This window comes from Vombatus ursinus, unplaced genomic scaffold, assembly GCF_900497805.2.
Source record: "Vombatus ursinus unplaced genomic scaffold, bare-nosed wombat genome assembly UNPS02014818.1, whole genome shotgun sequence".
NCBI lineage: Eukaryota > Metazoa > Chordata > Mammalia > Diprotodontia > Vombatidae > Vombatus > Vombatus ursinus.
This window is the reverse complement of record NW_020954596.1, coordinates 11697256-11710153: the sequence shown is the minus strand read 5'-3', so window position 1 is coordinate 11710153 and position 12898 is coordinate 11697256.

Genomic DNA, 12898 nt, shown 5'->3' with positions numbered 1-12898 from the left:
ATTGGTCATGTGCTACAGCCAACTTATACCCATTGTGTGTTTCCATTACTCTTTGGGTCATCTAGGATTAGCATTCATTGGATGCTGTTGAGGGCCTGCTATGAAACATATGGCATCTGGCAGGGGGTGAGATCAGATACTGGTCTGAAAATTATATGTTTTTTTGTTTCTGTTTGTTTGTTTTTGTTGTTGTTTGGTCTTGGCAGGGGCCTGCTTAGGGTCATTGAAAACACTGGGCAATTTCCCACAGTGAAATTCATCCTATTAGTGTCTTGACTTAGTTCATTTGTCTGTCTGAGGTTATTGCCCTAGGAATATGTGCTGACAAGCATTTCTTAGAACTGAGAGTCCTTTTGGTTTCAAGTTGTGATAAATGACCCATTTTTGGTGAATAACAGAAAGTCTCATCACCCTTAAAATGATGGTGCCATCTGGTGGCCTGTTCTATGAACCACACCTTTCATTCTTTAATTGCTCCCTAGTTGCTCAGTCATGCTTGACTCTCCATGACTCCATTTTGGGTTTTCTTAGCAAAGATACTCGAGTGATTTCTCATTTCCTTCTCCAGCTCATTTTACAGATGACAAAACTGAGGCAAACAGGGTAAAGTAACTTGCTCAGGATCACACAGCTAGTAAGTGTCCAAGGCCAGATTTGAACTCAGGAAGATGAGTCTTCTTAACTCCAGGCCAGGTACTCTATCCCTAAATTGTAAGGCTCTGCCTTGAGCCACAGAACTGCAGAATATCTGAACCAATAAGACCTTCAAGTTTTCTTCTGGGTGTAACATAGATATTGACTATAGGAACAAGGACCTGATTAGAGGTACTAGTCTTATAGGGGAGGAGAGACCTTTTCTTCTGTACTTTGAAAGAAAGAGGAAGGAGGTGATGATGAGAAATTTCGAAGAATGGAGGAGGGAAGCTGAGGGAGCATGTATCAGATGACATCAGCCTTCTCAATGCTGTATGAGGCTAGTTCGCCTTCTGCAAACATGTGCATGTATATATGTGTGTATGTGCACGTGGGTGTGGGTGTGGGTGTGAGCCAGGAAGGTAGGGGTGCAGCTGTGGATGAAAGGTGAGAAAAATGATTTGAAACGAACAATTCATGAGGGAAATGAGATAAGGAGTCACTGAGGGTCCCCCATAGCTCTCTCCTTCTTGCTTTCTCTTCATCTCTTCATCTCTCTCACTTGTTCCTCCTATGTCTTTTTTAAAATCTCTACCTCTGATTCTCTCCTCCATCTCTTCCTGTTTTTCAGTCTCTGAAGCTCTGTCAGAGTTCTGTCTCTATCTACTTTCTCCTAGAGAAGAGAAGAGCTCTAGGAGTATATGAAGTTGACTATTGTCCTAATTTTCATAAAAGGGAAAAAGTGTAGCTTACAAACTAAAGCTAGACATTTTAACTGTTACTCCTGTCCAAAATTTAAAATATATCATTAAAATGATAGTTTGTAAACATCTAGAAAAGGAAGTCATAATCCATAAGAACCAGTCTTTCATCAAGAAAAGGTTGTAAGAGACCAATTTAATTTTTCTTCTTTTTCCTTTCACCTTCCTTCCTTCCTCCCCACCCCTCCTTTCCTTCCTTCCTTCCTTCCTTCCTTCCTGTGTGAGCTAGGTTAGATGAGGTCCCTTCTAATTCTAAGAATCTAATTCTGTGATGGTGACCATGATGGTTAGAGACTTCCAGATATGAGGCTCAGTTGAAGGAAAATGGTAGTGTTTAGTTTGTGGAGGAGAAGCCTTAGGAAAGATGTTAGAGTGTTCTTCAAGTATTTGAGGGGCTGTAGTTTGAAAGTAGGATTCCACTTGTTTTGCTTGGCTCCAGAAGGAAGAACCCAGAGTAGTGGGTGGAATTTGGGGGGAGGTATATCTAGGCTCCTCATGTAAGGAAAAACTGAACAATTAGAGCTATTCAAAACGGGAATGTGCTGTCTCTTTGAAGCTCCGTCTCACTGGAGGTCTTCAAGCAGATGATCTCATGCTAGGCACATCATCAAGATGCTTTTCATTCGGGTGTGGGTGTCGGTTGGACTAGATATCCTCTTTGGACTTTTTCAACTCAGATCTTGCGATCTACTCAGTCATTAGGAACTGTGGATTCGACATTTGCAACATTCCTTGCATCTTTTGTCTCCTCTCTTGTCTTACTGGTGCCATTCTAGCATTGGGCTTGATCACCATGCTGCCAGTTCAAAAGTGCTGGCTTTGCAATCAAATGTCTTGGGCTTGAACCTCAACTCTGCTTCTTCTTGTGGGACCTTGGGGAAATCTCAGTGTTTCTGAGCCTGGTTCTTCCTCAGTGAAACCAACGTGATCCCTGAGCTCCCTTTCAGTTCTTCATCCTTTGGATCTGCCCAGTCAACTGCACCTGACTCCTAGCAGGTCTCCCACCCATACTCTCCATCTAAAATCTGGTCTTAAGGGTGGCATTGCTGGGCACGTCTTTAGTCAGAGATCTGCCCTTGTCACTCTTCTGCCCAAGAGCAGTTCAAACTTCTTTGTGGAATCCAGAAATTCAAGACCCTAAACATTTCGGCTTCTTAGTTTTTATCTAATATTATTCCCTTCTACGCTTTAGCCCTTGTTAGAGCCTCAGTTTCATTATCTGTAAAATGAGGGCAATCATGCCTGTGCTCCCTACCTCCCAGGACTGTCTTGAGGAAAGAGCCTTGTAAACCTTAAACACTACAGAAATGTGAGCTACTCTTCCTCTGAGAGCTAATTTCCCTGAAGGCCAACATTTTTTTCTCCCACTATTACCAGCTGTGGCAAATCAGGTCTGAACGGGAGAGGATGAAGACAGTGACTGGGAGAGCCAGAAGGTAAGTTTCACCAACGGAAGATATTCTATTCATGGCACCTTCTCCGGCTTTTGCTGTTATTTGATTTTTGGTTAGCGCTGGCACGGTAGAAACAAAACAAAACACCAAAAACATTCTTCAAATTAGCATCTTCGGGGCACAGTGGATAGAGCACCGGCCCTGAAAAAAGGAGGACCTGAGTTCAAATGTGGCCTCAGACCAAACACTTAATACTTACTAGCTGTGTGACCCTGGGCAAGTCACTTAACCCCAATTGCCTAAAAAAAATTTGCATCTACACTGACCCAACTTACTGGAAGTCTGTGTTTGCCAAGATAGGTGTAGGGAGGAAGAAGAAGTTTGAACCATGAGAATTAAGACACAGTTTGAGGTAGTGTATCATAGTCCAAGGGGCAGGTAGTGGTACAGTGTCTAGTTAGAGTGCTAGGGCTGGAGACAGCAAAAGTCGTAAGTCCAGCCTCAGATACTTACTAGCTGTGTGACTCTGGGCAAGTCACTTAACCCTGTTTGCCTCAGTTTCCTTATATGTAAAATGAGCTGGAGAAGGAAACGGCAAACCACTCCAGTATCTTTGCCAAGAAAACCCCAAAGGAAGTCACAAAGAGTCAGACATGACTGAAAATGACGGAACAACAATAACAATTGCAGTCTAATGTGTATGGTCTTGGCAGTCAGGACTCAAATCCTAGATCTGATATTTATACCCTTATGTGATCCTGGGCAAGCCACTTTCACTCACTGAGACCTCCATTTCTTCATCTGCAGAATAAGTTCATAAGACCACAGATTTAGAACTGGAAGGAACCTTAGAAATTCTCTTGTCCAATTCCCCCATTTTGTAGTTGAGGAAACTGAGGCTTCTCATAAAGATCCCATTGGTAGTAAGCCACAGAGGTAGACTAAAATGAAAACACATGCTTCGCTACCTCCCTCTAGTGGTAGTTTTAAATGAAACACCTTGCAAACTGTAAAGTATGCTAGATACTGGAACTTTTGTGATTTGTAGAAATCAGTAGAATTTTCAGTGAACTGAAAATAAAGATGCTTAAAACCAAGTTCTACTGTGTGATTTTGTCATTGTCTCTTCCTGTGCCGCCATTATTACCTCATCCTTAATAATTACCTCGTGGTTCAGGAGTTGCTGGAGGTATCCAAAGTCAGTCCCTCCCGGCTGCTCTCTAATGGATTGTTTTTCCTCTTAAATAGAAAAATGAAAGAGTTGGAATAGATGAGCTTGAGCTCCCTTCCAGCTCTAACGTTCTTCATTATCAGGCCCCTTTCTGACCAACATTTTGGGTTCTAAGTTCCTTTCCAGGTTTGACATTTTATTGCCTACATCAGTGGTTCTCAAATGTTTTGGTCTCAGGAACCCTTTACACTCTTAAAAATTATATAGGACCCTCAGAAGAGCTTTTTTGTGGGTTAAATTTATCTATTAATATTAATATTAATATCAATACCATATTAGAAATGAAAACATCTCAGTATTATTATGACAATAGTTTTGGTCCCAAAGACCCCCTGAAAGGGTCTCTCAGGGAGCCATGTGGGTCTCCAGACCAAACTTTGAGAACCACTAATCTAAAGTTCTTCCAGTTCTGATCTTCTGTGTTCTAGGGTTTCTTCAAACTCTTACAGTCTGTGTTCCAAGGTTCCTTCCGGCTTTGACATTGTATGTACTAGGGTTTTTTCTAATTCTGACATTCTACATTCTAAGGTGACTTCCAATTCTGGTATTCTGTGTTCTAATTTCTTTCCAGTTCTGAGATTCAATATTCTAAGGTCTCTCCTAGCTTTGACATTCTATGTTCTAGGTTCCCTCTTAGCTCTGACATTCTATGTTCTAAAGTCCTCTCCAGCTCTGACATTCTATGTTTTAGGGTCCCTCTTAGCTCTGACATGTTCTAGGGTCCTTTCCAGCTCTGACATTCTATGTTCTAAGATCCTTTCCAACTCTAACATTCTATCTTCTGAGGTTCCTCCCAGATCTGACACTCTATGCTATGATGATGCTGGGACATATGAACGTGAAACTCAGTGGCAACACAAACAATACAGATAGATGGTTGTATAAACTGGACAGGTGACCCACTGAAAAGAAAGACTTTCTCTAGTAGAAAGAGCATAGACCTTGGAGTTAAGAGACCTATATTCCAGCTTCAATCTGTGATGAATTCCCTGTATGGCTTTTCCCCTTTACAGATTAGCTTCCTTTTGACCCTCAGGGTACATATTGCTATCTTTGCTTGACAGATGATGAAGCGGAGACTCAGAGGTGAAATGTTTAGTGAGGGGCACCCAGCTTATGTGAGGTGGAGCTCTGGACTCCCTCTTTAAACCCCTGAAGCCAGGTAACCTCATAGGGCTGGAGGGGAGATGGCCACTTCCTTATACAGACACTGATTTATCTCATGCCAGATGGCATCTCTATACACCCAGACAGTATAACAAAGAAATGAGATTGCCCTGGAGGAAATCAGTCACTGCAGAATTCTGGAAACTGGTCAGGCTTTAAACCCAAAGATTGGACACATTGAAATCCTGCCAACTCTGCAGTCTGGGTGCAGGGAGGGTGCCTTTGCCAGACCAGAGTGAACTTTTTCGGGGGACTTCCTTAATTCCTGTGGATTTGGGGGAAAGTGAAGGTTTTATAAGATCTCATTTGGAATGACAGTAGATCAATGGATGGGGAAGATACGGACATTATGTATGGTAGTGGTGAGGAGTAGGGTAGAGGGAGTGGTACTCATATCCATACATATCTTATGAGAAGCAGCATGGTGTAGTGCAGAATTGGCTTTGGAGAGCTATGGTTGGAAGGATTCGAACCTTGATTCTACCACTTACCAGCTATGTGACTCTGGGCAGGTCACATAACCTCTCAAAGTCCCAGACAACTCTCTAGAATGAGAAGTTGTATAGAAGATGCTAATTTGCATTGGTAGGAAATTCCTCTCCAGGAGTTCCCCTCCACTGATGAAATTATAGACTGGCAAAAAAAATCCAATATATTTTATAAGGTAGCTTCATAGCTGGTCATCTAGACCAGAGGTTCTTAACCTTTTGTGTGTGTATCATAGACCCTTTGGGCATTTAGGGGAGTCCTATGGACCCCTTCTCAGAATTAGGTTTATAAACACACAAATTAAGATTCATTGGATTATAATGGAAACAAGTTATATTGAAATATGGTTATTTGTGTGAAATTATACATGTGCATGCATTTATAATACACACATGTATGCAATCATATATGTATACACATGCATATGCTTATATACACATACATGCATACATATATCTATACAAACTAGAAATTCACAACCCCAAATTTAGAACCCCTGAAAAGAAGATAAAGTTTGGACTCAGAAGTCTTGGGTTCTTGCTCTGCCATGGATTAGCTGTAGGACTTTGGGAAAAATCAATTTACTTTCTTTACCTCCCTCAGTTTCCCCCTTTCCCATGAGTAAAATGAAGACAAGAATATATGATCTCAAGTATTTTTTTTCTGCTTTTATTAGTTCCATGCTTTATTTCTATGTTATTGTTTTAGAGCTCCAAGCCATTCCAATCATCTGCCCTCTGGGCTCAATAGGTTAGATCAATGTAGATTTTCCTTCCTTCTCATAAAATGTTCTACTGTCTAGCTCTATCCCTTTTTCCATTACATTTTACTTTTCAATTAACATGCATTAATCTTCTCTCCCACCCAACCCTTTCCAAATTTGAAAGAAAAAAGAGTTAAACAAAACCCTTGTAACACATATGCATAGTCAAGCAAAACAAATTCCTGCAATAGCTGTGACAGAAAAGGTACATCTCACACTATACCCTGAGTCCATTGCCTGTGCAGAAAGAGATCATTAACATAGTTCATCATTAGTCCTCAGAATCATGATTAGTCATTGCATTGACCAGAATTCTTTAATCTTTCAAAGTTATTTGTTTTTACAATGGTGTTGTGCTACAAATTGTTCTCTTGGCTCAGCTCACTTCATGCTGTATCAGCCCAAACGCATTGTCACAGGATGCTCTGAAACCACCCCTTTCATTATTTTTTAGGGCACAATAGTATTCCATTCATTCATATTCATATTCCAATTTGTTCAGCCATTCTCCGATTGATGGGTATCCTCTAAGTTCCCAATTCTGTACCATCACAAAAAGTGCTTCTATAAATATCTTTGTACATATTAGTGGCCCCTTTTCCTAAGCTTGTTTATGATTTTCCAGGCTGGAGATTCCTTTAAACATAAGGAAGCTCTCTAGGGCCCTGATCATGTTCTGTTATACCCTTCCCTGTTAAGTGTTACACATTTGCAGTGCAAATCACTTAATATCCTCATCTGCAAAATGAGGATAATAATAGCACTTAACTCATGGAACTGTTGTGAGGAATGAATGAGATGATATATGTAAAGCACCTCCCAAACCTTAAAGTGTTATGCTATCATCATCATCATCATCATCATCATCACCACCACCTCCACCACCATCAGCATCACCACCACCATCATCATCATCATCATCATCCTGGTTTGCCATTCAGCTTTCTCTTTGTAATACACCTTTGCTTTGGTGGGTCAGGGATGCAAATTGCCCCTCTGAACGGTCCATCTCAACCATGGACTAGATGGTACAAGCTCCTTGTTCTCAGACTCTACTTTACCTCAACCTCAACATTTGTTTTACAACACCACGATCAGAGCACATGGAGATCTTTGCAATCCCTAGTAAACTCATCACTCTATCTATCCACTTACTTATCCTATATAAGCTGAATTCCGAGCTCCTTGGGCTAACTCCAGTTTAGAAGTAAGAAATCCAAACTTTTCTCAGTGTCTAAACTCCCATGAGGAAAAGTACCAGATGATGAGTTTTATGGAATAAGATTTGTCAATGTATCCTTCCATAGGCAGATCCTTCACTTATGTGAAAACACATTGTATTAAACAAACTTGTATTTAATGAGCAAATCTGTGACATGAGACTCAGAGGATTCAGAGGTGGGATGGATCTTAGAGGTCATCAGGGTCAGACACCTGGTTTTACAGATGAGGAAACTGAGGCCCGGAGAGGCATCTGCCCAAGGTCACCTAGCCAGGAAGTGGCAGAGTTTGGGCTCTATTTCTCAGATTTCAAATGTGGTATTCTTTACAATTCACCCTGGCTCCCTCCCAGTCATAGAATGTCAAGAGTTGGAAGGGATGTAAGAACATAGAACATAGAACATTACCCTTATGATATGACGGAACTGAGAACAAAGACCATCAGAGCTGGAAAGTTCCTTAGAGATCATCAGATCCATCCCCTCACTTTATGGATAATAGTGCGTGAAAGCCCAGAGAGGGGAAGCCCTAAGTCACTTAGCTAGTAGATGGAAGAAATAAAGACAAGTTACTTGATAACTGAAATCAACACTTTTTTCCACTACACCAATTTTATCCCATATATCCTAGAATAAATTGTTTTTGGGGAAACTTTTTTCTGAATTATTTTTTATTATTCTGTGTTTGTATGAAATAAATATTGCATGAATTTTGTTGTATAAGTGCTTATGGAAGAAGAAACAAAGTACAATAAAAAGCATTGAATATAGAATAATGATGATGATAGCTAACATTTATATTCCTCTATGTGCCAGGCACTGTGCTTTAAAATTATTATCTCATTTTATCCAAACAACAACCCTTGAAGATAAATGCTTTCATTTCTCATTTTCTAGATGAGGAAACCAAGACAAACAGAGGTTAAGTGATTTGCCTAGGGTTGGTCACAAAGCTAGTAAGTGTCTAAGACTGATTTTGAGCTCAAGTTTTTCAGATTCCAGGCCCAACCTTCTAACTACTGTACCACCTAGGAATCAGAAGACAAGTTACAAAGCTATTGCTTCTATTTGCTACCAGTGTGACCTTAGACAATCATTCAACCTGTCTGAGACCTCAGTTTCCTCATCTCTAAAATGAAGGATCATTAGAACGTTTCCAAGGTTTTTTAAAGCTCCAAGACCTATGTACACATCTTTATTCTCTCCCAAGTGCTTTTACATCCATTGGCTAGTTACACCTTTACAATATCTCCAGGAGATTGTTAGGGCAGGGGTTATTTTTTCTGGTTGGGAGATGAGGAAACAGAGGCCCAGAAATATTTAAAGGATTTGTGAATTAAGAAAGCTTGATGTTTTGTGAAAGATCAAATTCACATTGATTAGATATAGAAGAAACTGTCCTAATAGAACAATGAGTCTGATTCATCCCATATATTATTCTACAGCAGAATTCCAATGTTGGCACTATTGTGTGATGATCAACTGGGAATGACTTGGCTGTTCTCAGCAGTACAAAGATACAAGACAGTTCTGAAGGACTTATGATGAGGAATGCTATCCACCTCCAGAGAAAGTTTTGAAGGAATCTGAATGCAGATTGAAGCATATTGTTTCTTCCTTTTTACTGTGTTTTCTTTCATAACACGACTAATATGGAAATATGTTTTGCATGACTACACATGTCATGCAAATCGCTTGCCTTCTCAATGAGGGGGGAGGAAAGGGATGGTGCAAGAGAATTTAGAACTCAAAATTGTAAAAAAACAAGGGTTAAAAATTGCTTTTCCTATGTCAGATTGTTTGCTGTCTTGGGGAGGGGGGAAGGGGGCAAGAGGAAGAAAAATTTGAAACTCAAAATCTTACAAAAATTAATATTGAAAACTATCTTTATATGTAACTGAAAAAAATACTATTAGAAAAATTGTTTCTATATGTGCTCAGGAAAAAATAAAATATTAAAATTTAAAAAATTAAAAATCAACAGGGAAAGAGTTCATAAGTACAAAAAAAATGCTAGTTGCATAACAAAAAAATCCCAAGGTTGTTGTTAGGAGCATGATGTAATGACATTGGTACTCTCCTCTTCAACTGCCTCTCTTCAGGCTTAATTTTTATTAATAAAAGTGAGTCCTAGTAAATAGAGGCCAAGCCTTGTAGTCAGAAGGCCTGCATTCAAGTCTTGTTTTAGCCACAGAGATATGGTGCAACAGATAAGACTTCTCAGTGACACAAGTACTTGTCTCCAAGACTAAATTACAGAGAAGTTGGTGATCCACATGAGTGGAGGGAATTCCCATGCAGAGGATTCCTTGTACTGATAAAATCACAGACCTGGACCATTTTTTTAAATCAACATTTATAGTCTTAAACTGGAAAGGACCCTTGAGGTCATCTAGATCTATGCCCTTCTCCCCCTAAATTTGGATTTCATCTGAAAGAGTCATCCTATCTTTGCTTGGACAGCTCCAGTGTCAGAGAACTCACTACCTCCCAAGGCATTATGGGGTTTCTTCTTTAGCTTGGGTCAAAATCTGCCTCCCTGTAACTGATACCCATTGTTGCTTGTTCTGCCTTCTGGGGCTACCACAGTCAGCCTACTCCCATGCTTTATGACAGGTCTTTAGCTATTTGAAGACACTGACCATATTTACCCTAAGTCTTCTTTTCTCCAACCTAAAAATCTCTAATTTCTTGTACCAATCCTGATATAGCATTATTTTTCAATCCCGTTACCATCTTGGTCACTATTCTCTGGATAATGGGGTTGAGACTCATAGGATTTAGAGCTGGAAGAGAGTTTAAAAATCATTGAGTCCAACCTCCTTATTTTACAGATGAGGGAATCAAGGCCCCATGAGTCGCTTAATAGCAAGAAGCGACTTGGGATTGGAACCTCTGTAATGTGACTCCAAATCTAGGGTTCCTCCCATGATGCCATGTTGTTTGTCCATGGTTCGTAAGATAAATTACAGAATACAATGTGATGTTGCCAAGTCATGATTTATTGCACATTTTATTCATACATGATCAGTTTTTGAATGTGATTAAATTTAGTTCAGGAGCCTATCAAGGAATAATAGCTGTATTTGTATTATATGATAATGTCATGGACGCTATATCCTCTCCCCTTCCACTCTCAGACTCCTGGCTCTGGGTTCATTTATACTCTCCTCCTCCTCTGCCCTCTGCTGTCGAAAGAGTGTTGGGTTTAAAGTCAGAGGCCTTGGGTTGGAATCATGTCTTACTAGCTGGGTGATCTTGGGCAAATGATTTCACCTAGCTCGGTTTTGGGCCTCCTCATTGCTAAAATGATGACCTCAGTTCCCTGCCATTTGTCAATTGAAAAATCCTGTGATCTCATTGAGGAAGGTCTGTGATATTCTTGGGCCTCTTGCCACTAGTACTGTCTTCTGCAAACAGGAATATTTGGAGGACCTCACCATCTATAGCAGGGGATCTTACCCTAAGGTCTGTAAACTTGATTTGATTAAAATTTTGACAACTGAGTTTCAGTGTAATTGCTTTTCTTTGTCACACTATATATTTGATGCATTTAAAAATATCCTGAGAAGGGGTTCATCCAGACTGCCAAAGGGATCTATGGCATAAAAAGAGGTAAGAACTCTTGATATTTAGGGAATCAATCTTCTACTTGAACTTTGCCCAGAACATCCTTCCCTGCAGTGTTGAATATTTCCCTGAAATGTACTTCATTTGATGTTGGGAGTTAGATAGTTGTTAGACAGTTATCTCTGTGGCTGTATTAAGTCAGGGAGATATGTATGATTTTAATATATGCATAAAACTCCTCTGAGCCACTTTTTTTTGTAATTAGCAAACATTAAGTACAATGGGATTTTTTATTTTCTCTGAAAATCATTTGTGAAAGCCTTCCTGTCTCTTTTCATGTTTTCTTCAAGGATACCCTCAATACATGCACAGATCATTTTAATAAAAATCTTATACAGATGAACCCTCTTTGGGGTTTAATTTCCTTATCTGTAAAATGAGGTGATTGAACCATTTTACTTGTACATGTTCCTTCCAGCTCTAAATCCATGATCTCTGAGACTCCTGAAGTCCTAGAACCATACCAGTCAGCTATAGCATCTACCAGGACTTGTTATCACAGACCCTACCTGGATGCTTGACTCACTCCATATGAGAATTGACAGCACTCATCCAACCCCACCAGTTGGCCATGGTGGGACAGGAGGTCTTGCCTTCATTAATTCTTCTCATTCTTTAATATTGCTCTCTCTCTCTCTCTCTCTCTCCCCCCCTCTCATTTTTGGAGGCATCCAGGGTTAAGTGACTTGTCCAGGGTCACACAGCTAGTAAGTGTCTGAGGCCAGATTTGAATGCAGATCCTCCTGACTCTAGGACTGGTGCTCTATCTACTGCACCACCCAGTTATCTCTTCCCCCTCTGCCCCTGGAATGCACTCTCCAAGGATATGGGAACCCAATTTCCATGCCCCTCCCTCATAACATGTTCACATACATTGACTCGTTCAACTTAGCTCCTAACTCATATTTATATTCCCCCCAACTCATGTCATAGATCGCTCCAAGCCTTATACTAACATTCTCTCCACATTCTGCTCTATTTCCAACATTTCCTACTCTACATCCAACGTATTTTATTACAAGTGTCTAGAGGGTAGCTAGGTGGTGCAGTGGATAGAGTTCTGGGCCTGGAATCAGGAACACCTGATTTCAAATCCAGCCTCAGACACTTATTAGTTGTGCGACCCTGAGGAAATCACTTAACACTATTTGCCTCAGTTTCCTCATCTGTAAAACAAGCTGTAGTAGAGATTCCAGTGTATTTGCCAAGAAAACCCCAAATGGGGTCACCAAGAGTTTGACATGACTGAACAACAAAAAAAAGTCGAGACTCTGACGTCCGACCATACGAACTCCACTAATTAACAGTGTCAGGAAGATGGCCTGATGCTCTCTTGTGATTGGGGTGTGTGTGTGTCAGTGTATGTGTGTGTGTGTGTGTGTGTGTGTGTGTGTGTGTGTGTGTGTGTGCTTTCAAGCTGTCCATGTGCATGGTAGGAAGGCACAGTAACTCACATCTAAGGACAACCAGGAGCCCTTTCCGTCTCTGGGCCCAGCTGCAACATACCCAAAGGCTATCAGAGAGAGCGACCTGTTTTATTTTTAAATAATTAACAAACATTTTTTGCTGCCCTTCAACTTGACATCACATTTCTACTCCTTTCAAACCAA